Raw genomic sequence first — 27357 nt, forward strand, 5'->3', positions numbered from 1 at the left:
AGGTCGTTTTAGTTAAAAAGTTTGTCTTCAAGACTCGTGTATTGACACTTTCCTTTTTTCCTGTTCCTGCCCAAGATCTTGTGGACATGGGAGGCAGAAAGCCTGCCCATCTGCTGCTACAGGACCTGCCAATGATACCTCTCTATCCTGCAAAACTTGGTTTCATGCTGACAAAAGACAAGAAATGTTATGTTTTTCCCTTTCAGGGAAAGTCTTCCAATGCGTGGAGTTGCACGTCCTAACTTCGCAAAGTGAGATGTGCAGAAGCCTTAGACGTTGTAGTCAGCCTGTGTGACTAATATAATTGCATCTTCTCGAGTAACTACTGTAGATGTGAAGCAGACTTTGAAGCAAGTCAGCTGACACCCACACACGACTAAATTATAACATCCTGAATAAATTGCTATGCAATGTAAGTGCTAAAGTAGTGTCAATACAAAGAAAGTTTGTTCCCAACAATTCTTCGTATGTTGAAAACCACTTGAAATTTGCTGGATTAAAAAGTTAACTGGTGTAGTTAGGTTATTTGCATGTAAAATGAGCAAAGATTATCAGGAACTTTAAAAACAAAAAATGCAGGAGAGAAAAATGTCAAATGTATTTTAAGTATACCTATCAAATTCTGTTCACATCCCACATATTGTAACTTCTGTAGTTAGTGACCAAATGGTGACTTCAAAGAAGTGGTATAATAAAATAATAATTAATCAATAATTTTGTAGCAAGCGTATTGAAACATATTCTTTCTTGAGTTGCATCATATGAAACCCTTCAGTAGGGTCTGAGGAGGCACACCTCTGAAAATATATCCCCTTTTTTATTGGCATACAAACATAATTGGAAATTTAAATGCGTTGTTTGTACAGTATGAAAATGTAGCAGTAGAAATGATAGCACTGCAGTAAAGATCAAAGTAGAAATCTCTTTAGATGTTGGACTTTAATTTTAAGTTTGATCCTTTTGTCTTTAGTGCTTTTGGTACTTAATTTTGTATGTTAAACAAGCACCTTCTTAGATGCCTCATATATTGGAGCTTACAGTTCAGAATGTTCAAATTCAACGTTTGGGGTTTTATACTTGTTTGCGTACCTATCTTTGTAGATAACCTGCTCAAAATTTTCTTCAGGAGCACCAGCATATCTGATATAGCAAATGTTATCAACTTTCACAAGGGAGAATGCCATATTGACATTTATTAATCTGGTGGAATCACCAAAATATGCATCATTGCGGATATGTGATTGCCTCCAGTGAAGAATACATATTTTGATATACAAAAATGTTGTATGCATTTTTGGAGACTTTTTTGTAACCCAAATGATTGGCATTATTTTCTTAGATATCAGATTGTTTGAAATTCCAAAGATTAACCAGTGCAAATATTAGTGGTCCCTCTCTATTATTTAAAAAGGGTTGCTAGGTAGTTGCAGAATGAGTGACAGGGTAGGATGAGCACTCTGTTGCCCTTTGTCTTCAGGGGAGAAAGGAGACCTTGCTTTACGGACTTAAAACCGGCAAGTTGCAACCTCCTGTGCGGCTTTTCTCTTCCTTTCTGACTGCTGCTGTGAAATCACTATCTACTCCATGAATTCTGTTTCTATTTTGAAAGCTTTTTGAAAATATTGTATGCTTTGTGCTTCTTCCCTGACCTCTGTGCTGTTAAATGAGGATAACAGTTATAAAAGGAAATCTGTGTACATGGCAACCCGTGGAAAAGCCCTATCAGCTGTCTGTGGCTTTTTGTGCTGCATCTGGTGATGCGATGTGACTGTGGAGGAGAGTCCTGATTGCTATTTTTATTTATAAGGAATGAAAAAAAGTGTCAGAAGTTTGAGTTGTCAGAACAGTGTGAGAATATAGTCTCTTAAGCTTTGCTCCTGATGTGACATTTGGCAAAGAAATTGGCCCAAATTGAGGTCAGACTGATGGAAGCATTTGGCAACTGTTGCCACTTTCATGCCTTACCGTAGTGACCTGATACAAGGTTGATAAATGTTTATAGAAGAATCAATAAGTGGCTTAAGTCCTCAGAAAGGAAGTGTAAAACCTGATTCAAACTGTTGATTTATAGTGCTCTTAGTAGTTGGCTTGGCTGCTTGCCTTTTGCCTGTGTTTGCCAGCTTCCCGCTACTTGGAGCGGAGCAGTTGCCTGGATTCACTTCCTCTGGGGTATGGAAGTGCTCATAGCATTGCACCGAAATGTTGGGTAGCACTATTTTGTATTTTCATTAATTTTTTTAACCAATAACCAGATTTTGATAACTAGCTCTAAACAAACAATTATGGGATCTTGCGTATTTTTAAAGTCTGTACAGAAGTGCCTTAAATAGCCTGTTTCTAAACTAGAGTTGCATCAATATATGAAGCTGTTTTCTTATCTGCTTCTCAAAATTGTGATTTGCAGCACAAGAATGGTATTATTAAATGCCTCTGATGGAGGCAGAATTTGCAGAGCTGGCATGTTGTGCTTAATCCCTGCTTTTGTAAATATCTACTGGGTTAGGACAACCTCCGAAGCACTGAACCTATGGCCTAGGGGTGGGCTCCACTTCTTGTGGTCTAGGGAGGAAGGCTTTTAGTAAGACGTCCTGTGTCCATGCATTGCTGGGTGTGATGCAAGGACTCCTTCCACTGTCTCATTAAAGTTGGATCATTGATATCCTATACCCAACACTCTTTCCTGCTAGTTCCTATGATGATCATGAAGTATTGAAACAGGTCATGAAGGGAGGTATTAAACTGCTTGTACTCTTTCTTAGATGTACCTAATATTGGACTACAAAACGGTTACGTTTTAATGTAGTTTCTAGGAAAAGTTTGTAGTGTATGTACTTTGAGGTGTGTTGACCTGAGCCTCCCTGAGTCACCAGCTTGGTCGGTAGCGCAGGGTCCTGAGGTATCCCCCAGCTACATACTGTCCCAGGGAGCTCCCCTGCCTGCCTTAGGTTTGATGTGGATGAAACCTGGGTGTGAGAGCCAAAACAGTTGAGCTGGGTCCCCAGATTGTTGCTATGTTTTTATAAATACTCTGGTGCTCACTCTTGTGCTTTGGAAAGTAAGTTTTAGAAATAATCTCTGACTTGTGGCCTCTCTGTGTGTTTGACTGTGTGGCCTGACCCTGAGTCAAAGCTTTGCATATCTTCTTATTCCCAGCAAAGTGGACTGTGGGTTGCAGGTGGTTTTTTTTTTTTTTGAAGCCCAGCTGTAGGATTAGTATTTCCTATCATGGGCAATAGATCTGTTTTCATGTCTCTTACTATTAACATTTCATCTGTTGACTGATGTAAATTTCAAAACTACGTTTGTCTGTGTCCTTTCCTCCTCTAGCTGTAAAACATCCGAAAAGAAACAATTACAGTTGAATAACCAGGATCCGGGTTAGTCTTCCTGGTTATACTGAGTTGTGAAGTTTTGCAAGAGAATTGCATGGTCTGGGTGTGATGTAGGGTAAGCAAGTGGCTGTCCTCAAGTGAATATAGATTAAGCTTAATTCTTGCTACTTTGAAGTTTTAATAACTTGCTGATGAAAATTCTTTACCTGGAAACTTGCATGTGGAAGCATGGGCTTGAAGGGCCTTTCAGACCCAAGGAACATTTGCCTTTACAGGCTGTAACGTCCATCTGTATTTCAGTCATGCCTAACTAACCCATAAATGATGACTGTTTCCCTCAGCTGATTCCTCTTGCCAGTTGTTTCTTATTTCTTCTCAAGTGCATAACTTATTTTTATCCTCTGTGTTTGCAAATGTCTCATTGTTAATTATTTGTACTTATTCTAGTTCTTAAGCTTATATTGTAAATCTAGTTCTTGTTGTGTTGGGCAGTGAGCAAAATCTGAAACTCCTCCAAAATGTGTGTGTGGCTCAGTGTTCAGTCACCATCTGGCACTTTCATATTTTCTGGACTTCCTACAGTTCTGACAAAAGTGCTATAATGCCTCTAGTCTTCAGGTACTTTGGAGAAACCACTCTTGCAGTTTCCTGGCATCGCTCGCTGGCAGAATTGCTTGGGCAAGTTTTACCTCAGCATTTAACTGTGTCCTGAAAACCCGAGAACTGTCTTGATCTGATCATTTAATGGGATTGGATGTCACTTTTATTGTTTTGAATGTGGGTCATTGTCCCTTGATCATACCCAAGGGAGAACTAACACATCTCATGTGGTGGTTCAGTACCAGAATAGAAGGCTTGGGACTCCGATGTCTCTTGCACAGCTTGTCTTATGTGGATATAGGAAGATGAGGGGAAGATGAGAGGCTACAGCAAATTTGTTTTATAATTTGCGTAAAAAGCCTTCTCCAACTGTGGCTGGATTTGCAATGAAAACAATCATGAGACCAAATCCGTTGAACACATTAAGTACCATTTGTCTATCTTTGATGTTGCAAAGACTTTTGAAAGTGTCTGTGTTCCAGAGTATCTTTCTTAAAATGATAATGGCATCGCTATTAAAAACCAGATAGAGGTGTCACCTTTGTCGGGTCTAAAATCTGTCATGCATAGTTCATGCTTTTAGTTCCATGCTTTTCTCATGGTTAGTAGAATTCCACTTCTACCCATTAAGCGTTACTAAGTTTTTTCAAGTTTGTTGTGAGAATGCACACAGAGTAGTGTAACATGTGATTCCCTCTTTAGCTGCATATAATTACTCTTATGTATATTTTCATGAATTTCTTGTCTTAAGATTTCTCCCAAATAGCAGGCAAGGACGGCAATAGCATATGGTTGCTTCTAATGTCTGTCCTAAAGTCAAACCAATTACTTAGCTTGTATCTCATGAACTACAAAGTGGCCATGCTTTTATGGAGACTATGAAAAATAAATAAAGCTAAATTGCAAACTCAAAAAAGGACAGTTCAGATTTTGGTTTACTTCAGGTGTTATACCCAGGCTGTAATTTACATTTTGGACATAATTCTTTAAGATAGTGTGTGCTGATGTGTTCCCGGAATCATCAGTAAAGACTCAGGAAGTACACTGTTTTTTATGAACTGAAGTCTCCAGGACTGTGTCCAAGTCTTAAATGACTTTCAAGACCTCCCAGCCATGAATCTCAGTGGCATACATTTATTGGTAGCCCTGAATGAGTGATTCTTAATGACTTTAATGATACCCTTTTTTTGGAGCTTAATTTACTTTTTTTAACTGCTAGAGAAGTCACCAGAAATTTTTACAAAGGGTCTCTTCTTTTATCTTAATTTCAACTTCTGTTCTCTATTTCATGGTTCCCAAAATGTTCATAGTAATGAGGCCGCATGGTATTTTTCTATTCCTTTCTCAGGGAGGACTTAAGACCCTCGATGTTCTGATTGAGATTCCTAGTTATACTTACTTAAAATAAATCATGGTATCAGACCCCTTCTTAAGCCTATCTTCTTTTGTCACTTGAATCATTATACTCGACTTTCATCGTTATACCTTGTTTTCCTTACGGTTTCACAGCCTTTCTTTCAACTCTTAGCTCAGCCATCGTCACTGAATCCAGGAACATTCACAAGTATACAGGCTTTCCTCTTTCAAGTCCCTCGGCAAGAGGTGTATATTCACAGAGACTGGAGATGGTAGGAGACTGTATATTAGCATATAAACTCAGTTCATAAATTCCCACCTGCAGTTCTGAGTTGGTATCTCTTGAACTGTGTTCGTGCTTTCAGCCAGGGAGTCCTTTCAACCATCTGCTGCTTTTCAGTGGAGTTTCTTGAAGGAATTGTTCCCCATGGCAGGTGTGTCCATCCTCTTCGATAACTACCCATCTCAGCTCTTTGTCTTACCAGACCTAAATCTGACTTCTTTTTTTTTGCTTGCTTGGCATCTGCCTGTTGTTCCTCAGGTGCACAAAAACGGGCAGGATGGAAACCCATCGGGTCATCCATACTGCTGCTATGTTCAGGTACTGTAATTTCCCTGCCTTCCATTGCCCTCCAAGACAATTTCTTCCTCAAGAGACATGCCATCTCTTTTTACTCATCTTTGGAGTCCTGTTTTACTGGGCTGCCCACTGTTGCTTAAGAACACTAATTATTTCTATCATAATGTATATACTTATTTTCATTCATTTTTTTTAATTCTAGAAAAAGAAAACCCATCCTGCAGAACCAGGTAGCATGCTGGGCAGAAAACCTGTTTTTTGTGTTCCTTTTTTGTTTGTTTTCTCTTATACTTTCGTGACTGTGATTCATTCTAAGAAAGTGCTAGACTCCCATAGAATAGATGCATATTTTATCATTTACCTTTATATTAGAATAAGTGCATAACCTTTATAAATTTATAAGTCCAGTGAGGAAGGTAGGAAGGACAGAAGCTCTGCTTTTGTAAGTAATCATACGATTGCATTAGGGATTTTGGTTTATTTTCCTGGTAAATGGTGCAAAAATGCATGTGGATTGTAAAATGACAGCTTGTCTGTACCTGGTATGTGTATTTCCATGGACACAGAGAGCATAATCCATAACTGATACAAACCTTAAATGAAACCCTCAGTCTTGGAGACTAGAAAAGAGAGTATCTGAGAATGTGGGCAGAAAACTAACAAGGGTAGGAAAAAACCCTCTGCTTTTTGTATTTTCTTAGATTTGTTCTTCAAATGTGCATATATACAAACCAGCAAACAAAAAAATTAGTGTGCTGGACTTGGTAATCTGCTTCTAATTGAAGCTTTCTGTCAGTATAATTAACATTTAGGAGATTAATGTACCTTCTGCTTCTGTAAATGCACTGTAACTTTCCCTGGCAGTATATAGTATCTGGATAGCTGTGCTGATCCAGAGTCTTCTAGTGAGATGCTCCCAGCTGCAAAAATAGTGGTAGTGAAACTGTGATACTTCTAAAGACGTTGCTGCCTTCCAGTTGTCCAGTTGATGTAACACTTGCTTGGGGAAATCAGCAGTGTTTTCATCAAACTTGGGGTGAGCAAGGTTCTTCCTAGTTTCTTGTAGGAGTCTTTGCAATTAAATTTATTATCCTTGGCCTAAGTTCGGGTGAATTTTTTTAACAGCTGTGTATAAAGTCAGAAAATGGGGAAGTTAAGGTTTCTAGCTCAGAAGTAAAACCTCCAATATTGAAGATACTTCTGCATTTATTTGGCAGCAAAGGTAATACGGAGGAATACTTACCATAACAGTGTGTGAGGCATGAAGGCGTTAGCATTAATTGAGGGAAGCCTGACTTCTGATTTGTCTAGATTTCTTTAATTAGATTCCTCTATCTCTTCAGTGGTTTAATACTGAATAAGTGAGCAGATTACAGCTGAGTTTTATTGTTGGTTTTAATGAAAACATGTCTGTCTACAGGAGTAGAAACTGCTGGAATTAGTGGATATGGCCCCTTCCTAACAAAACTCCACTAATTAACGTTTCTGAAAATCATGTTCTCGAAATTGACTATACCTTCCAATTTACGTTTGATGTGAGCTTTTTATCTGAAAGCTATAGAGATGTGAGAGTAGTGACTCAGCACCTCCTGCCTGTGAAAATTTAGGGTCTGCATTAAACAGACTGAATGTTTTTGGCACAATATCCATTGGTAAATATTTCCTTGTTTGTAGTTATATGTACAGCTGAGATCTCCAATACCTCATCTGCTTTGTTAAACAACTTCATTCTCTCTCAGGATCTGTGCTCTATTTGGCTGCAGAAAGCATTCATATCTCTTTTGGCACAGAAAATACATCTTATTTATTTGAGTAGCTAGATTCTTCCAGCTGCCTAGTTTCAGTTTCCTGACTTTAGTTTCTCCCCAGTGACAGTGATTAAGGTAATGCCTGTTGTGGTTTAACCCCAGTCAGCAATGAAGCACCACGCAGCCGCTCGCTCACTCCTTCCTGGTGGGAAAGGGGAGAGGAATTGGAAGGGTAAAAGTGAGAAAACCCGTGGGTTGACATAAAGATGGTTTAATAAACAAAGCAAAAGCTGTGCACGCAAGCAAAGCAAAACAAGGAATGCATTCACTACTTCCCATGGGCAGGCAGGTGTTCAGCCATCTCCAGGAAAGCAGGGCTCCATCATGTGTAATGGTTACTTGGGAAGACAAAACACCATCACTCTGAATGTGACCCCTCCTTCCTTCCCCACCTTTTTACTGCTGAGCATGACATCATATGGTATGGAATATCCCTTTGGTCAGTTGGGGTCAGCTGTCCCAGCTGTGTCCCCTCCCAGCTTGTTGTACACCCCCAGCCCACTCACTGGTGGGGTGGGGTGAGAAGCAGAAAAGGCCTTGGCCCTGTGTAAGCGCTGCTCAGCAATAATGAAAACATCCCTGTGTTATCAACACCGTTTCCAGCACAAATCCAAAACATATAGAGCCCCATACCTAGCTACTGTGAAGAAAAGTAACTATCCCAGCCAAAACCAGTTCAATGCCTTACCAAAACATGAAGTTCCATATTAGCTTATTTCTTTGTCAAGAGATCCGACATTTTTAAAAACTTCAGTTTGGATTATGAAAACCTCAGGGTAGACTTGAGTGAGGTTTGAAGCTTTAAATCAGTGCCTTTTGGGTTGTTAGAATAAGAACCCCATTCATTCATTCATTCACAAATCCTTCCAAATTAGAGAGATGTGTATTTTTGTAAGTACTAAAACTTTGGTTTCATACTTAGCAAGAGAATGAAAGAGAAGGAGAACATAGCGAGTGAGGATGAAAACTGTTTTTAGAAAGAAAGCCCAAAGACTTGTTGATACTGGACAGTGAAGCAGGAAACGGTGTGTCATAAAAAGCTCCAGCTTGTTGGATAAAAGCTGAAAATCAGGATGTAGTCTATAAATACAAAACAGTTTCATAAAAAAATTTTTAAAGTGCAATTCTGAGTGCCTTCGAGAAGCTGACTGAAAACTGTGCAGCTACTTTAATATGTATGTATTTATTTGTGCACAGGCACACACTCATACCATACTTTCTTCTTTAAACATGGATATATTCAACACAGTGATGCATGTTTCCCATAGGAAACTGGTAACTTTACCAGCACCAGCTATAATTTTGGGAACTACAACCTGTATTCTTTGCAGGCTCTAAACCAGCAACTTAGTGGAGAAGCAGAAAGCAAGGGATTCCAGTTCAACAGGGCAGAAGGGGAGGAATTTGTGAAGCTGAATATTTTCCTGCCCAAAAAGACACAAAGCTTCCCCCCCCTCCCCGCCCCGCGCAGTATTTTGTCACAAGTTTTTCTTTTTAAGCAGTACATCTAGGAGCTTTCTAGGGATTTTGGGGGTGTCTTCTGTCCTGACCAGCTGATAGCTGTAAAAATTGTCGCTCAACTTGGATATAAAAGTGCTAGTACTTGAATTTACTCAAGCTTTTGGCCAAGAAACATGGCTGGAACAGATCTACTAGCTGCAATTAATGGCCACATTCCCTCTTTTTCCTCTGACTTGTTAAATATGAACTCACAGGGATCTTAAACGATGAGTTGCTGCCATCCTTTCGCTTGCGGAGTTGCTTTAGTTTTGAGACTGAAACGAGTGTCAGTACAGAATTACTGCTTAATACTGTAATTTGGAATATCAGAATAATTTGTAATAATACAAGAGCATGTTTTTGGTTGGAAATCTGTTGTTGGACTTTGTGCTAAACAAGGCAAGTTTGGAAAACATCTCTTTTTCCCCTCTCATGTTTTTAAAATGCTGTTCATCTTATTTTTCTTTTTTTACCAAATACCAGAATAACAATACTACAGCAGTTCCATAATAACTGAGTAGTGCTATGTTGCTCTGAATGTGCTTCTGCCTTCATCTTCCTCTTGTTATTTTTTCTAATTTAGAAGCGCTTACATGAGGATGCCCATCTGCCTCTGATATCCCTCCATTGATTCTCGTTTCTGTTGTACCACTGTTTCAAAGGCATCCGGTCTCCAAGACAAAGCACTATCCGCCCACCCAACACAAATGAATCCTCATCTTAGGTGTACTAATGCCAAGGCCCAAACTCAGGCAGGTTCCCAAAAGATTGGGAGTGGGAAAACATGAAGTAATTGATATCTGACAAATATTGCTGCCAGTCTGATGTGTTAACTGTATGAAATGACTGCTTTCTTGAGTTTGTGCTTAAACAGTTTCTGCAAATATTTTTGAGATTTTTGTTAAAGGAGCCCTGTGTTTCATCACATGGTCTGTAACCTGATTGTAGACCTGTTTCTAGAGTGAATAACTGATTAGAAAATTAAAATAATTTGAAACAGCTCAGAAATGTTTGCTTAATAGAAGCTGCTGTGCCATCTGCTTATGCCAGTAAGGGTGCTTGAGCAAATACTGTCAAATAAAACCAAACCTCAGAAAGCTGAGGTACCTGAGTACTTATCTTTTTAGAGTATTATGATTAGAGCTGACCTTGCCATAGGTAGCATGTTGAGAAAAAGAACATAAACCTAAACAGGGATTTAGGTCAAATCTTGTAACCTATTAAATTCTTTATGGCTGTTTTGCATGTAAGAAGCAGTGGTGAATCGCATTAATTTCAGGAAGGCAGTGTCATTATCCTTCCTTTCTGATGGTGGAGTTTAAGGATTTTTACTTTGAGTTTTTCTAAGCAAAAGACAGTGTTCTGGAGTGCATATTTAACAAGGGCTGTTTTGTCAGCTGGGTGGAGGTCATGCGCAGGGAGGTAAGGTGGTTTGCAGGCTGGGTTTCTTGCCTGCAGTGGCATAGCACTCTGCGACTCCCCTGAGAAGATGTCTCACCACTTGTGCTCTTTGCTTTGAAGCATTCCCGAAGTGTTCTTCTGAGCAGTTTCAGTATGGGGAAAATAATGACATAAGAGAAATTCAGAATTGATACTTGTAGGTCACCTGTTAAATTTCAGAGCTTGGAGATTATGCTGTTGGGACTAGCAATGTAAACACTGGAGAGCATCTACCGCTGACCGAGCACTTGCTCGGTATCACTAACCACTTCTTTGCAGCCTTTCAATCTCCAAAAGAAGACATGTGTTTCTGATTTCTGAAATTTAGGTTGTTTAAGCCAAAAGATTCGACCTAAAAGGATGCCTGTTGCCTATTCTAAAACTGTGGGTTTGACACAAGATGATGAAGCTAAATGCCTTCCCTGTTGCTGTGTCTCCAGGCACTGCTGCAAGGAGCCTCTGGGAGTTCCAGTGTGAAGAGACCTGCCTCCATCTGGAGACCTCTGCTAACGGTGGAGACCTCCAGACAGGCCAGGTAGCCTTAGCAGGAGCTTGGAAATCTTACATCAAGGTAAAGAGACTCGTTTTTCAAGCAAATTGAAGTGGCTGATACAATTTTCAAAATAAGGATTTCTTTCCTTACTAAACACACACACAAATGCATCTCTGAGCTTTCTCCTTTTCTGTGTGTTGCTACCTGGTACAAATGTTGTCATAGCAGGTGCTGGGGGAAGGGTGGAAATAACAACAGTGCATTGTAAGCTAGAGCCAGAAGTAATTCATTATAATATTAGTAGAAAGATTTATCTGCAGTTCTTTTGTTGACAAGGGAACAGGCTGTTTCAGAGCTCTACAGCATGCTCTGTTTTTAGAAACGTATCCCACTTTAATTGCTGCATTCAGAGCTCGCTTCAAGTGGCCACAAAAATATGGAAACACTCTCAGATGTCTTCAGTGACGGGAGGAGAATGAGGTTTGCATATGATGAATTTCTATTTACCAGCACTATACTTATTTCTTAGTATGGTCATCCAGAACTCATTCTTGCTTGCAAAGGGCAAATGCTGATGGACGAAAAAGAAGTGTGACCCCAAGAACTTTGTTGAACCTATTAGCACTACAGACCCAGGCACTTTGGGAGGTTTGACTATACTATGGTTTTGTTAGATAGCCAGGATTTTTAATGTAGTGATGATATATGCAGAATCTTTCCTTCATACTGGCAAGATTAATTGAGCTTTGTGTAGAAACTTGGCTGAAAAAAGTGAGTAGCAGTGGAAATGTTTTCCACAGATTTCAAGATTAAACATAGGTCTAAAGGTCTGCCAACTTCTGCGTGTTTTTTTTTAAATAGCTGTTACAAGGTGTTAACTTCATTGTTTGAAGGTTCTTAAGATAAACATTCCTTGATTTGTCAGAGAAGAATTGCAGATTTTCCTTGTTAATCCTTCATTGATCTTCCTAATTTAGACTGGAATTACAGCTCTGAACTAGACCAAAGTTCATTGTCCTAACATCAGCAGAGTAAAATCAAAATCAGTATGAGCTTTCCCATTAGCATTGTCAGCGTTTCACCCCATAACCTTCTCTTATGATTTGTTGTATGTGCCTGGGAGTAAGACCACCAAGCACAGTTAGGCCCACTCATCCCTTTCTGCTTCTTTGAATTTAGTTATAGCTGTGTTTCTCTAGTCCACTAGCAAGGTTGCCTTGAACAACTGAGGACACTGCATTGAAAGCTTGGCAGAGCAGAAAACCCGATGATGATTATACAGTGTTTTTAAACTGGAGGAAAAAGAACACTCCACAAATATTTCTCTCCTTACTGTTCCACTTTGTTACATTTACCTTAGGAGTACATGTAACAATATAAGTTGAGATAACAATGTACTAATAATAAAAAAGAGAAAAATAGAGTATTTCTTTTGAATGTTATTTTAAAAGTGCAATTTTATGTGTTGAGAGAGTGAAGACTTCATAAAGATATTTGCATAATTCCATGGGGTGCATGCATTTACCTAAGTGGGGTGGTGGTTAGGATTCATGTACGGAAGTGTAAGGTACCGTCAGCTTTTGGTGATGCACAGTGTCTGGGATTGAAATGCAGCTTTGAACGCTGTCGCTACTTCCAGCAAGGCAGTTTGTTCTGTGCCTTTCTGTCTCTTGTTTCCCTTTGTCAGACGGGTGTGTTGCTAACCAGAAACACATGATATCAGACAGCCAAATGTTCTGGTGAAAATCAAGGGCACTTCATAGCTGTGAAGATTTTATATTTGCCCTAGATTCTTTTCTCATTGATGCAGCTGTAACTGTTGTTGTAAATTATATGAATAATTGATCAAGGAGTTCTTGTTACCTCAAGTAATGTTATGCTTATTGCTTCTCAGAACTGTGCTGCTCTTTGTACTACAGCATTGCTCCTACCCTGCTCTGTGTGTGTGGTTTTTATTCCCTTAAAGTTTTCTTCTGCTCCAACACCCTTCTCTCTCCCCCTCTCCTCTCTTGCTTGCAAGAGTGTGTTGGTTTTGCTTCAGTGTATTCTATGACTTAACTGAAAAGCAGGGTCTTTTTTTAATCAACGGCAACACATTTTAAAAAAAAAACAACAACCTCCACAGCCCTGGGAACTGTGCAGCGTACACATCTGGTTTCACATAAGCTTGAATTGCTGGCTTTACAAACATGAAACATGTAGTCCTTGCCACAGAGTTAGCTAAAGCGTTCCGTAACTTGAGACTGTATTCGAAATAAAAACAAAATTGTATAGCTTCTTTACCATGCTAATGGAAAACATTTAATTCATTTCTTCAAGCCAACCAAAAGAATGACGCAATGCTGCTTAAGCAGATTTACGGTGCCTTTCTTCTGTAGAAATCAATACAGCTTGAAGGTGCTGCTATGGGAGCTGGCTAGCTGATGGTGATCCAGCTGCGTTCAAATGTAAACTTCTGTACCGCAAACAAAAACTGATGATTTTGATTTGTGCAGGCATCGCTGTATCTCTGAGATGTTATGGTGTTGGATTTTATTCATGGCTTTTCTCTGTTTTATTACTGTTAATACTAGGTTGGAATTTCAAAATAGCACGTTCAGTCTGTTTATGATTTTTTTTCTCGAATTGTGTGGTTATTTTCTGCATTTCCTGAATTAAAGTGCTTAGCTCTGTGGTAGTGATGCCAGCAAAAGCAGCTCTACCTACATGCCATGTGTGCCCTTCAGAGGAATCTTGTTTGTTTGTTTATTTTTGAGGGGAAAGAAAGGCAAAACTGAAAAACAGGCCTTCATTCAATGGGAGTGTTAAGGGCTAGCACAATAATTTTCCACTTTGCACAGAAAAAGCTCTGAACAATAAGCGTTCTTCCATTTTTGCCTGTTGGAAAAGGTAAAATGCAGCAGAGTTGTTTTGGCTCAATCAAAAAAAAGGTTCTTAAAATAGAGCTATGATTTTTTTTTTTTCTGAAGAAGTGAAACCAACAGTGCAGATTTTCATAGTACGCCACCTTTTATGTCTTTGTTTCCTTTCCTATGCCCCTCTGGCCCCACTAATAGCTTTGATTTTGTTTAAACTCTACTATAAGAGGCTGTTAGTGTTTCTCTCCTCCTTATTCTCTTCCTTAATGGGATTTTGGTCTCGCTTAAGTGCTTTACTTCTGGCAGAAATTCTTTTCTAAAATAGCCCTTAGGATGGGGTCCCTGATGCTGCTTTTCTCCAAGTGCTGTATTTCCTTGGGAAGTCTCTCGCTGGTGGTCTGTGCGCTAGTTGTGCTAACTTCTGCCAGAAGGAAAATCATTACTTGATACATCTCTTAAAAAGAGCATTTCTGCTTTCATTTCTCAAGTAACTTTGATCCAGCTTTCTTCATTCTCTAACCATTTTTCTGTCCCATACACTTAACAATCTCATGGTGAATAAATAGCTTGAGAAGATGTTGTAGGGGAATTGAGGCCCTATTTGCAGGGGTAGTGTTGTATACTAGTAGTACAGGGTAGTGCAGGGGTGGTTTTGCAGGGGTGCAGTGGGTTAGTAAAGAGGAAGAAGGGGATCTGAGTTGTATGAGAGTCTGGGGATGGAGGGGTTTTGGACTCTTTTTTTTTTTTTTCTTGAGGATCGAGAAGGTGATAATACAGTTAAGATGGAGAGTGGTGTTGCTGATAGCTGCATTAATTTCTGTGAAAAGGCTGCCATGTGATACTTGGTATTAGTTGTATGTGAATCTAAATTACAAGTATTAATGATTTTGCTTATCTGGAAGAAAACAGTGAAAACATCAGATTTACAGGCCTGAATTTCAGTACAGTTTCAAACGTTCTTTAAAACAATTTTGTAATTTTTCAAACTACTGAATAGTTTTATTCGTAGTATAAGTACTGAATTTTTAATATCTTTTTTGATACAAAATCTTTTTTGATAGTAGTGTGGGAGAGCATACAGTGACAGTGTGATTATTATGTTTTCTGTAAACGTAAGGACAGCTTATATCCAGTAGCTGCTGGCTTAGACATAATAGAGAGTTCAGATATTAGACATTGCCAAGAAATTCTGAACGGCTTAAATATATTTTCTGAAATGCTTCCTGAAGATGGACAAAATGCCTCAGCATTAGCATCATGTTGTCACAGTGACAAATCTGGATCCTTAGTGTTTGTACAGTCAAACTTCTCCCTGGCTGCTATTTTGCAAATTTTGTCTTGTGTTACAGAATATCCGGTTACTGGAGATACTGCCCCCCAATACTCTTTCAAGGAAAGGTGTTATAAGGAACAACACAGAAATCTTTAAAAGAAGAAAGACGCATTCCCCTCCCCCCTCCCCCCTGTTTTTTTGGTAAGATTTTTCCAATGTTCAACCATTTCTGCTCAGACTGTCTATCTGGAACTGAAATGCAGGTGGATACATTTTGCCAATATGTTTACCACATAGGTTTTCAGTTTGACTGTTCCAAAATTCTTGCTAGTGTGAAAGGTCTGTCACTTAGGTTTTTTTGCCTTTTTCCCTACACTAGCACTTGCAGTTGACACTGGAGTATGCGATAAACGCTTTTAAAGCTACACTTTGAATAAAGCTTACATTTACTACAGCATATTTGCTCTGCGCTGTTACAGTACTAGCACTGTATTCATCTATAAACACTGTAATGAAGTTGTTAAGAAGGAAAGAAATGCTTATAGCATTTGCACTAAAGTTCATGGAGCGTGAGATAGCTATGCTTAGGGTGCCAGTAATTTGAAGGGATTAAAAAAAGCTTCTCGGAAATAAATACAAATAACATTCTCAGACTAGCAAAACAGTATGTAAGTGATGAGGAGAAAGACACTAATTATTATGTAGAGAATAATCTGAACTGAAATGCCACAGTGGAAACCACTTATGATCTGACCTTCCTACGTATGAATTGAAAAGCAGGAAAAAGTACACAGCATGACCTAAAAATGGTAGTCTTGAAGCTTCTTCGAATACATTGCATCTTATTTTTATCTAGCCTGAAATTTAGTTTTTCCTGTTGAGTCGAACCTGAATAAAACTGTTCTGGCAGTTTATGTTGTCCTCATGGTTCCAGCTCTGTCAAACGTAGCTATTGCTACTTTATTTTAAGAATGCCTCTTACCTGCAGTTTGAGTCCTGCTGGAAACAGAATGCTGGCAGGAGGATGCAGTCTTGCCGTTAAGAAACTTAAGTAAGATAAGGCTAATCCTATTGTATGCTCCCACTTCAGGAGTTAGTGCAGAACTTCCCTTTCCTAGTTATGGCACCATACCAGTGGCTATGTGCCTTAGGGGATTTCTCCCCCAGGTTTTTTTTGAGTTGTTAGCTTGGTTAGACATTAATATTCATAATGTTTAACAGGGTTGTGGATATACTATGTGCGCCACAGTTGTGACACACTATACTGTGACAACTTCCAGGAAAAAAAAAGCTCTTGTATATGCTCACCTTCTTTGACTCATTGAAAATGTCTCTCTTGTTATAGCAAATTTAGGGCTTTTTTAATGCAAGGTGTTTAATTTTGAACTTTTGTATCAGTGGAGATACAGTAAGAATTAGGATGCTGAATACTTGCGAGCTTTTGCTGAGGTGATTTACAGTTTAAGAAGCAGATAAGAATTTTTGAATTGTCATTTTGGATCAGTACTGAACCAAACTTCATTATCCTGCCTTCAGGAAGAGCTAGTATTGGCTATTTAAAAAAAAAAAAGAATTTTCCTACAGGTGGAAGTTGATAACCTACTCCCAATATTTGTTTTTACCTTTTTCTTTCCCATTTAGAGATTAAACTGCAAACAGACTTCAGAATGAGGTTATCTCTTGAGTTGTCTAAACAAGCCTTGGGTTTCTTAAAACTTGCAGCATAATAGAAGATTTGTAGGGAATTAGACTATTAGAGCATATGTTCTTGAAATAAGGTGGTTTTGAAAAGGCACGCTTTTCAGACTCTCCTAAAAATGAGTAACTTCTGTGAATAACTTAATGAATCCTAAGCAGTGGTGGCATGCATGTAATTAGCGGTTGGTCTTTCTTCCTTCTCAAGAATTTGAAACTTTTATAAGACCAGATAGTTATCAGTAGGTTTTGACTCACTGGGAAGAAGGTCTAGATTAAGAGCAGAAACTTTTTGTTCTTAGATCAACAGCTAACTTGCTGTGTGGCCTCAAGCATGTCCTCTTGACTTCCTTGTGCCAGTTTACCATTGTATCCACTGTTGTCGCCACCACCATAAAGTTCTTTGTAAGCTTTAGAGTCAAAATGCAATCGAAACTGTTTATCATTCTGAGTGGACTCAACTTCACTTTCATTTGCTGTGCGGTTCCTCATACGGCAATGTAAAGTGCAGTGGAAATGTGCAAGTTAGACCATAAAGAACTTCAACAAAATAAAACCACCCTGTGCAGTATGTATTACAGTGAAGTGTATTTGAAGAAAGCACACACAGTTTCATTTTAGGGGTACGAGTCTGTATAAAGACTGCGAGGGGGAATAAAGCTATTTTATTAAAAATGAGAATGCGATGACCATAATAGTTAAAATAAGAGGGAAAGAAAAGGTCTGTCCTGAAACGAATACGTGGCAGTCTTAGTTTGCCCGAGTCTTTAGTGGAAGATTTCCACTTGTGTTTTCTGCCAAGTAAATTAAATTTATGAAGAAAAGCTAGACTCCAAGTGTTGGACTGTTAGTATCTTTTAACAAGGTTAATGTGGTCAAGCAGAACATTGATAAAAGTGAGGTGACATTTAACAGTGGACCAGCTGAGAGATCTTTGTGTTCATATGTAATGTGAAGATTGAGTGTCCTGTAAGCTTATTGTGTTGTGTTTTGTACTTACTTTTGCATGCGTGCCAGGACATGCTCTGGGAAGAGGCATAAACTTTTTTCCTTTTTTCTTTCACAAATACATTTCTTTCCTGTCTAGAGCTGGAAAAGAGGAGTAACAAGAGGGGTTTTGTTAAATACAGCAAAATCTAATTACAGCTTGATTTAAAGCCACATTTACACAATGGCTGAGGGGTGAGTTCACTTCCACAAAAACAAACTCGTTGGCTTCCTACTGTGCATTGGGGAATGTGGAGATGCATGTCCTGGAGAGCAACTGCCTCCCTCTACTGGCACCAACTTTTCTTACACTGTGCTGCAGCTCTGCTACATGGTGTAAAACATGACTGTACTCCTATGCAAAAGAATACTGATATATGGATTCGTCGGTGTATGCTTATCTTGCTGATTATGTCACAGGTAACACGTGTGTTACATGTTATGCGTCACCTGTGGTAAGTTTGAAGTCTGTTTTCTATCAGCTGTAGAAATCCTGTACCTCAAAATGAACAGTTGTTTCCCCAGTCTGTATTTTGAACAGTTGTGTCCCTGCCAATTCAAAGGAGAAATGTTGGTAAATAAACTGCATGTTCTTGACAATATGGTTTTCACTGAGTTCATACCTCTGAAAGGTGCAAACTCTCATCTTGATTGTTTGCTGAAGTATCTCTGCTGAAGGTATTGGAGTAGTTGAAAACGTGACTTAAAACTTTTAGTGTTTTTTTTTCTTCAACTGGTTCAAACATCCTGCTGTTCTCTTAACTCTGTTTCTCAGAGGAAAAGGTTGTACATCTCCATCTTACTGAAAGTTCAAAATTCATAATATTTTTTTCTTCCTGGGATAGCCTTTGCCCAGGACCTCCATCCCAGATGGCTTCATAACAGCAGCTTATAGTCAAGACTGATATGCACATGGTCTTTATTTTTTTTATTCTTTCCAGCTGATGATTGCCATTTTTAACAGGTTTTGATTACTGAACTTGTGTTTTGTGCAGTTTTATTCATTCCATTCTGCTACTCTAATTCTTACTCTTAGCAGAGTCTGGAGGTTAAATATATACACTACTGTTATCTAGAAAAATCAATGCTAAGCAAAGGTGCTGGACTAGTCTAGCCAAACATACTTTTGTCAAATGTGTTGTAGTGCATCCTACTTTCCAGTTTTGATGTGTCCTTCATTATTGTTGTCTTCAAAATTGTTCTAAAACCTTATACCTGATGTGAGAATAAAGGGCTTATCTCTCCTTAGGCACACATTAATATACCCGACACAAAATTATCCAACATCCCTATTCAGTGGCCCTCAAGCAGGAAGAAAGCAGTTATGCGTGGTGAGGAAGGAGGTGCTGACAGGAGGCCGAAGGAGGAAAGATGTTGCCATGGAAGAGGGAAAGTGCTGGTAGAAAGTGACTAGTGGCGAGACCGAAGTTGCTGTGCTGCTCAGCAGCACTTCTGAGCCATGTTTGGAAGCTGCTTAGTGAAGGAATTTGAGTTGGTGAGAGGGCTGGGTCAGTTGGCACCTCGGGACATGGGGGAAGCCTTGGAGAAGGAAGAACAGGCATGGGGCATGTGGGGAGGGAGCCGATGCCTGTAAGGGTGAGTGGTGTCCTGGGAAGGGAGAAGGGACACCAAAGCTTGCTCAGGAGAGAGCATTGCAGAGACACTGGTGGAGAGGTAAAACTAAAGAGAGGGCCAGGCTTGGACAGCACTTGGAAGTAAAGCTTTTGAGGGAAATGAGGCTCTCTGAAGGCTCTCTGTGGCTCTGCAGTGTGGTTAGTGTTGTAGAAGGGCCAGAAAAGAAGAGGTATACAGATCTGTGGAGGGCTTGTGAGAGATGAGGGAGTCTGACAGGGCATTTCTGACAGGTAAAGAAAGAGCCAAAATTGGGGGTCCTTCCTGACAATGTGTGGGCCAGCATGCGAAAAAGTGGAAGGTTGCAAGAAGCAGAGAAAAGGGACAAGATCTTGTACGATTAATCCTGCTTTCATCACTAGAGCAATCTCCTGGGTTTTGTTTGGTGCCTACTCATTTTGCACTTCTCGGAACAGTTCAGACCCAGCTGTATTATTGTGATATTGGCCAACTATATCTGAAGTTGATGATGTTGAAAAAGAGGATGACAAAGCTTTGTGATAGTGGGAGAGGTCAGTGAATAGTATGAAGACAGTCATATCTCTATGTATACCTATATATAATTGCACTCCTAAAACTACAAGAAAGTCTCTCTTCCATGAAGTCATTACCCAGGGAATTCTGTCCATCTTAAGTCTCAGAGTTCTATTCAGTTTACACAAACTTTTGGAAGCATCAGTTCACCTTTTCTTGCTTTTCTAGGTATTTGTGGGGTTTAGGTCCTTGCTGGAGCTCCTGTATTCATTGCTTTGTATTTTCTCAGAGAAGTAGTCACATGAAGGTCATCAACTGCAGAAAGATAAATTAGTCTTTTCCAGCACTGTTTGTCTGTGTTGTATATGGCTTTCAAACCGTAAGGTGCTCCACAGTGCTGAAGGATCACCTTGTGGTGTTAGCCTTTTCCATCATGTCATGTTGAAGTTCTGACCTAGTAAAAGAAAGGAGATGAGTGTTCATTGGGATAAAAAAGCAGTCAGGTTCCACCCTTCACTAGTTCTCTCCAAACCGAGGTGGTGAAGAAAACGGTGATGGGAGGGAAAATCTTTGAGCACAAATGTGAGTGTCCAGGGATCAAAGTCAATGTTTTGTATGGCTGCCAGCTGGAGGAGAGAGCTGCATTCACTCTGGAGTACAGTGTCCAATGAAGTGCTCATTGTTGTCATCCTTGTGGTCCCTGTCTGGAGCTGTCCTTTGTCTCCCAGCTGGCTCTGGGCTCTTGCTGCTGGAAGCCACGCAGATATGTGAAGGAGTTTTGTGGCTTTTGCATCATCTCATATTGACCTGAATTTCTGCAGTCAGTTTCTCTAGGGGAGGTGACTTGTGGGGCAGAGGTGTGTGGTTTGCCTCTACTTTTCTCCTGATAGTTTTTTTTAAAAAAAAAAAAAGTTAAACTCTTGGGAAAAGAATCAAACTAAAACAACAACCAATAGTTTAAACCCCAGCCACTAGTCAATGTTGATATGCAGAAATGACTCAGGATGAGTTACAAGCTTTGTTCTTTTGGAAGCTTTTCTTTCAGGTGTGACAACTGTGAAGTTTATTCTCCTAGGAGATGCATAAATCTTCTGCTCCCTCCCCCTAATAATTAAATAAACTAGCTGCTCCTCCTATTTCTTTAGTGGATACATTTTCAGAGATTAATAAATTTTCACCTACCTTCATTACCAGAAATACACTGTCAAAATACTAGGTATGTGATTTTATTACTTCCTGAAAGAGCCATAAAACCCACCACCAACCAAAATCTGGACTTTGTAAAATTTTTAAAAGGAAGACTAACTGAAATTTATGAAGAAAGATATTCCAATAATATGTAATATAGAACAGATATTTTCCTCTATTCTGATCACATTGAATTTTCTCTCCGTTGTAAAAGAATTTAACTCCTGTGGCGAATCTCATTTTTGTTCAACACAGTTTTCTGTGGCTCTGTTCGAGTGGGAAAGTTTACAGAATTAAGGCATTAGGTGGCATAACCCTTCTGTTGCATCTACCAGATGTGGTTACGTAAGGGACTTGGTGTACGAAATGGGGCCAGTAGGTCACATTAATCAATTGACTGCTAATCTTGAGCATTAAATGCCTACCATGGATTTTTCACTTAACCCTGGTTAGCGCTGACCAGTAGTGATACGGAGCACTGAGCTGTTCAGAAGGCAGATACTGCATGTTTTCTGCACTGAAAAGAGCTCTTTGTGGAGGAAAGTAGCTTTCTTTACATGCAGTGTGGTGAGCCTTAGGTGGACTTACAATGGAGGACTTGAACCCTCCTGAAATTTTACTACTGTGGTTTCCAGTTCTGGGGCTGCCTCCCAGCCTACCAGAAGTTGCATCATTCCACCAAATACAGCTTTTCAAGGTATCCCTTATCCTTCCACAGGGTAGCTGATGTCAGGGTGGCTGTTATGGTAGGTCATCTGGAATTACCCGCTATGCGATAAAATTAGATGTTTCCACTCAGGCCTGTTTGTTAGAGTTTCTTGAAGTGTGTGTTGAATGTGAAGACTCCCTGATTAATATTTCCCAAGAAATTTGTACTAGGCTCTCCGGTTTATTAAAGTCTGAAGGGTTCAAAGAATAGAAAAATAATTTTTGGGTGAACTCACTCATAGCTGATTTTATTTTTTCACCATTGTCCCTGAGTCTTTCTGCTATGGCACCATGGCATGAGAAAAGCTTTAAGACCAACAATTAACCACCCTTCTTAATAATAGGGTTCTTAATAGACTTAGTAAGTATAAATACTTATGCTAGATAGATGTGCAATCTGGAACCTAAATCAGCCTTCCCTGATTTGTACGTGACAACGTCTTAAAAATAGTTTTCTGATCTGTAAGGTCTTTTCCAGAAGGAGACGTATTTATACATAGATCTAGTGTTTTAACAACAAAAAAAAATATCTCTTTTGCTTCTGCCTGTGCAGCCAAATGTTGTAACTTACATTAGGTTAGGTGCTGTAAACTTTAAGAGGAGAGAAATATTTTCTCATGTGTCATATAAACAGTATTTGATCAGAAGCACTCTGTGGTGGACTGCTTGAGCAAAGCAAGACTAAGATACATGACCTCAGCCAAAAATTAGTCAGTTGTTGCAGTGTGATTTAAGTTATCTCTGCCCAGAATTGCATGGCATTAAGATATAATTATTCTGATATCCAAGCTTGATACGTTTGCATCAATTCTAAATTAAGTTTTCTGTTACGTGTGGATTATTCCAGCAGGGTTTTGTCTCTTGTAGATCTTTGTTTATTGTCTGTCTTGTCCTTCTGTAATAAGAACAGGTTCAAAGAAATGAATAAATCTATAACATGCTCACTTTGTGACTGTTTTGAGTTATATCTTGATAACTTCTACAAGAACATTTTCTTTTGCAATGCTCATTCACTTGAGTTTTTACTCTGATAGGCAGCCTGTAATGAAAATGTTGACTCACCTGAATGATATCTTTGTTTTCTTTATTTTGTAAGTCAGATTGCAAGATAACTTTAAATTACATGTATTAGATCACATTTTTCTTGAATGACTGCTTATGATTATGCCAAGTTACTGCACTTGCCTATTTTAGTCACAGTCAATGTTTTAAATTTGAGTGTTAAGGGAAGCTGAAGGTGTTTACATAGAGTCCTGAATGATGATAGCTTCATATCTTGTTAGCTTAATATTTTGAGTCTCTTCAAATTAATGGTACTCCTTGTGTTAAATAACTTTGTATAAAGAACAAAATGGATTCATCTACTAACATAAAATACAGGTAATCTGGGAGGGGGGGGAAGGATCTGAGATGTAGCCTGGATATGTATGTACTATAGTCTTCCATTGTTTAATAGATTGTGCACCAGCAGCCTTTAATTTTCGAATGCTTTAATTCTAGTGCAAGTACTCAAATGACTCACCAGTTACCTAAAGCATCTGGTAACTCTACCTATATTTAGCTTTGCTCTATCTTCTTATCCTCTTTTCCATCTTCATTTTCTCAGGTGTAAGCTATAGTGAGTTTCATTAATGTTTAGAAAAACAAAACCTCAAAACAATGTGGGAAAGTGTTACCAAGTGTTCTCACTAGTACAGCCTCTGCAGGCTCTTCACAGGCTCTTTCTTCTGATGGCCAAGGCTTGTAGAGGGTAAGCCCTCTGTCTTCTTTCACAGTACCTTCAAACACAAAATACTTAACCGCACCTGCCAACAGGCTGCACTTTTCAGTTGGAGAGGTGGTAGCTTTTTCTTAAAAAGGGGTGCCTTCCCTTTCCTACTTGCTGTGGGGTCTGCCCTCCTAGTGGTGTCTCTAATGGTGACCAGCTCCAGCAGTGCCTTTGTTTTGGTGGTTCGTCTTTGCCAAGGCATGACCCCAGCCTTCCTCCTCCATTGAGAAAATGTGTGCTGCAAACCGATGTATTTAACCACAGGTCAGGGTGTCTGCCTTTTCAGCTCACTAGATCGAAGTGCTGAATTGCAGGGGGTCAGACATGAAATCAATATTGTTTTTCCATCTGGCTGCCTTGAGGACTATGTAAATTAAATCTGCCTGAAAAAAAAAAAAAAACCCAAACAAAAAACTTAACTTCACACTGCAAGAAGTAGAGCAAGTAAGTGTGAGCTGCTTGTGTTGCTGCTGGGAAGGATCTTGCCTGGATAATTTTGTTTTTAAAGTAGTTATGGGTAAGTTCCCCAGAGATTTGTAGTAGTGAGATGTAAATAATGTATACAACAATGACAACTTTACTTTTTTTTTTCCTCACAAGTTTTGTAAATCTGCCTCCAGCAAGCTTTGAAAGCTGATGAGGAGAAGATGTACTGCCACCTAGAAGGCATGCTTTGTTTTCTGGACTTCTTTGCCTGTTAATATCTGTTAGGTGTGGATTTTGTTGCCTTTTTCTTTTGGGCACACGATTTTTTCATTTTTCCTTTTGATGTCATTGTTGGGTTTGGTTTGGTTGGTGTTTTTTTTTTTTTTGACATAGTGAACTTCTCAAGTGCAGGCCTGTATCTCTTTGACCACCATCGGCTTATACAGATTTTAGGCTGCTTGTTTTTCCTCTCCAGCCCATCTTACATATCCCCAGTTAGTTTGGCTTGGTGCATTTTCCTCCTGTGTTTTTTTTTTTTACTTGAGGAAATTACTCTAAGTTCTGCCAAACATTAACTCGGGCTTTAGCTGCAGGAAGGCTGGAAGGGGTGTCATGGGATAGGATGATACATGGGATATTCTAGTACACAGTATCATTGGGAAGACTTGAAGGAATCTCTGGTTTTATTCCAAATATCTCCTTTCATTGAGAGCTGAAGAAATGTGCATAGAGAGGCCTAAAAAACCAATTGTGACTAATGCAAAAGACTTTTCCTTTACACAGTCTCAAATCTGTAAATGTCAATTTAAATCCCATGTTCTGAATGAATAGATGCTTCTAAACATAGTTAAATCTTTACCCTAACTTTGAATTTTTAAAAAAGTATTCATAGATCAACTTGTTTGGGTTTTGTCTCATTGTATTGATGAGATGCAAAGCATTAGTAGAAGCTACTGTTTACTGATGTAGTGTACTAATTTACCGCAAAAGATTATATTCCAAGTACTCAAAGAGAAAACGATCCTTCTAAATTCTTCTCAACATCAATATTCCAAAGCGATTTCAATTTTTGTTTTTAATGAAACAGGTATGGAATGATATAAATGGGGCAGTTGTAAACACCCCGAATAGCTTGAATGCTTTAAGTGAGATAAATGGCTACATTTTGCAGGTTAGCCACGGACATGCTGCAGCTTTATGTGCTGAACTGATCACTGTGAAAACTCAATACTATGTGTGGGGTTATTTGTATTGCTTCCTCAAAGTCCTTCCAATTACTAATATTTATGCTAGTGGGTGGGATGTGATGGGATTGCATGCAGCCGTCCAGCTGAGTATAGAAATTATTATGGTTTTTAAGTTATGCAGTGTTTTTCACAGTTGTGCGATTTTTGCTGCAAAATAAGAATAAAACGTACATTGAAGTCAGTGTTAAACACTTTATGCAGCTTTGAAACTTGCTTATGTTTCCCTTCTCTAGCAGCCCTTTTACTGCGGTTATGCTGCGTAAGTTTTGACTACGGTCTGCTGGAATTTGCTTTGAAAATATCACTGTCTGTTTTATTTTCTGATTAGCTTTGGAGCAGCTTCTTCTTTAGACCCTGATTAAGGCAGAAATTTGGGGAGCAAGGAGAGACTTTCTTGTTCAGGTCATTAAAGACTACTTTATCACAGACCACGCAAGAAGTACACGTTTAGGACAGACGGAAAGCTTCAGTTCTGACTTCACTTAATTTTGAGTGCTCACATTTTGACCTTATTTTCCCATGTTTGTACCTAATTTCTATAGGGACAAAAAAGGATTATTGTTATGCTGTTAAGGTTATGTAGGTCTGGGATTAGTGATTGCCCTTTCCACCTCTGACATGTTTGGAACTTTGAGACTCACCTCTGAGATATTACCTGCTTGAGGTAGTGGGAAACTAGTGATCTCAAAATGTATTTAAGTTCGCAGTGAAGACTAGGTTCAGACCTATAACTATTAGCCTGCTTTATATCCAATATTATGTTGATATAAATTCTTGCCAAAATAACAACCGTCTACTAAAATTGTGTGTGTCAGCAGTGTTAAATTACAGTGCCAGTGAGACAAAGGTTGTTATGTACTTGTGTTTCATTTAATGTAAAACTGAAATTCTGAAGCCTGTGCTTCTAGAAATCCGTTCTGGAAACGGGGGGGGGGATTTGCAGCTGTGTCAAAGGGATAAAACATTCCATCTAATTTGGGACCCATCCTCTGAGCAGCCAGCACTTCATGAGGATGGCCACCTGGAGGAATTCTGGTTTTCGACAGCAGTAGTATTACAAGTGGTGACTTGTGTGAGGCTACTATGCTCTGCAGGTATGTGCTGCAGAGAAATTGGGCAACGTTTTTTGCCCTCAGGCCTGGGAAGTCAAGGTGAAGAAAATGCCTGCTCTTTTGCCCCAGAAAGGTTTGAGAAGGCAGACCAGTAAGTAATTTGTCCCCAGGTTGTGACAGAATTCCCCTAGTGCATGTTCCCCATCTTCAGAGCATTCCCCAGCTCCCGTGCTAGTTTTGGTAGGGTCATCACTCTCCCCCTCACCTCAGTTGGAGCACTATGCAGGGAGCAGAATGGTCAGAAAAGGGCGGAACACAAGGAGTTGGGAGTCTCTAGGCTTGAGGGCTGGGCACTCATCTGTACCCATTTATACTTACTTTTCATAGCCCTAGTTACATGACTTCTGTGCTCATTTCACATTAGAAGATTGGCTAAAAGCCACAAGCAGTCCTGGAAGTAGTGCCTGGGATTTTATCTGCCCCACAAACTTTAACTGCTAGATCTACAAGCTGCCCGAAATGTAAGTATGCTCTTCAGGAACATTATATGGAATAAGAGTCCTGAAGACTCTCTCATAAAAGGGCTTTTGGCTTGCTCTATTAAATAATTAAGCCTGTCTTCCTGGAGAGGCTTTTCATCTGTGCCAGCAAAATGCTTCTGCTTTCTTGTAAGAAGACTGTGAGACTGGGTTCTGGTATAGCAAGTCACAGTTGCTGGTTTTATATGGAGACAATTTCTAGTAATTAAATTAACAATCTTTCTAAGATTAAAATCTAAATTTGTTTTACATTTGGCTAAAAAGGCTTGAAGTTTAGTGGGCTGTCTTCAAACTTGTTAGCCTTGAAATGATAACCAAAGCCATTGTATTCAAAGGTAGTTTTCTTCTGGGATTCATTGTCCTGAATATCTTCAACTCTTGTGTGAAGTATTAAGATCTGA

The 27357-nt window shown here is 39.3% G+C and overlaps 1 protein-coding gene across 6 annotated transcripts in view; it reads left to right on the forward strand.

The window, feature by feature from the left end:
* Positions 1-27357, forward strand: part of FAM110B (family with sequence similarity 110 member B) — a 119872-nt gene that overhangs the window by 21278 nt on the left and 71237 nt on the right. For 5 of the 6 annotated variants that reach the window (XM_075085073.1, XM_075085074.1, XM_075085071.1 and 2 more), the window contains exon 2: positions 11057-11187. The gene's annotated coding sequence lies outside the window, so the exon portion shown is untranslated. Of the gene's footprint in view, positions 1-11056; positions 11188-15316; positions 16793-27357 lie in introns of those variants that run through there. The other variant, XR_012659214.1, reaches the window with a different exon arrangement.

Source organism: Phalacrocorax aristotelis, chromosome 2 (genome assembly GCF_949628215.1).
Source record: "Phalacrocorax aristotelis chromosome 2, bGulAri2.1, whole genome shotgun sequence".
NCBI lineage: Eukaryota > Metazoa > Chordata > Aves > Suliformes > Phalacrocoracidae > Phalacrocorax > Phalacrocorax aristotelis.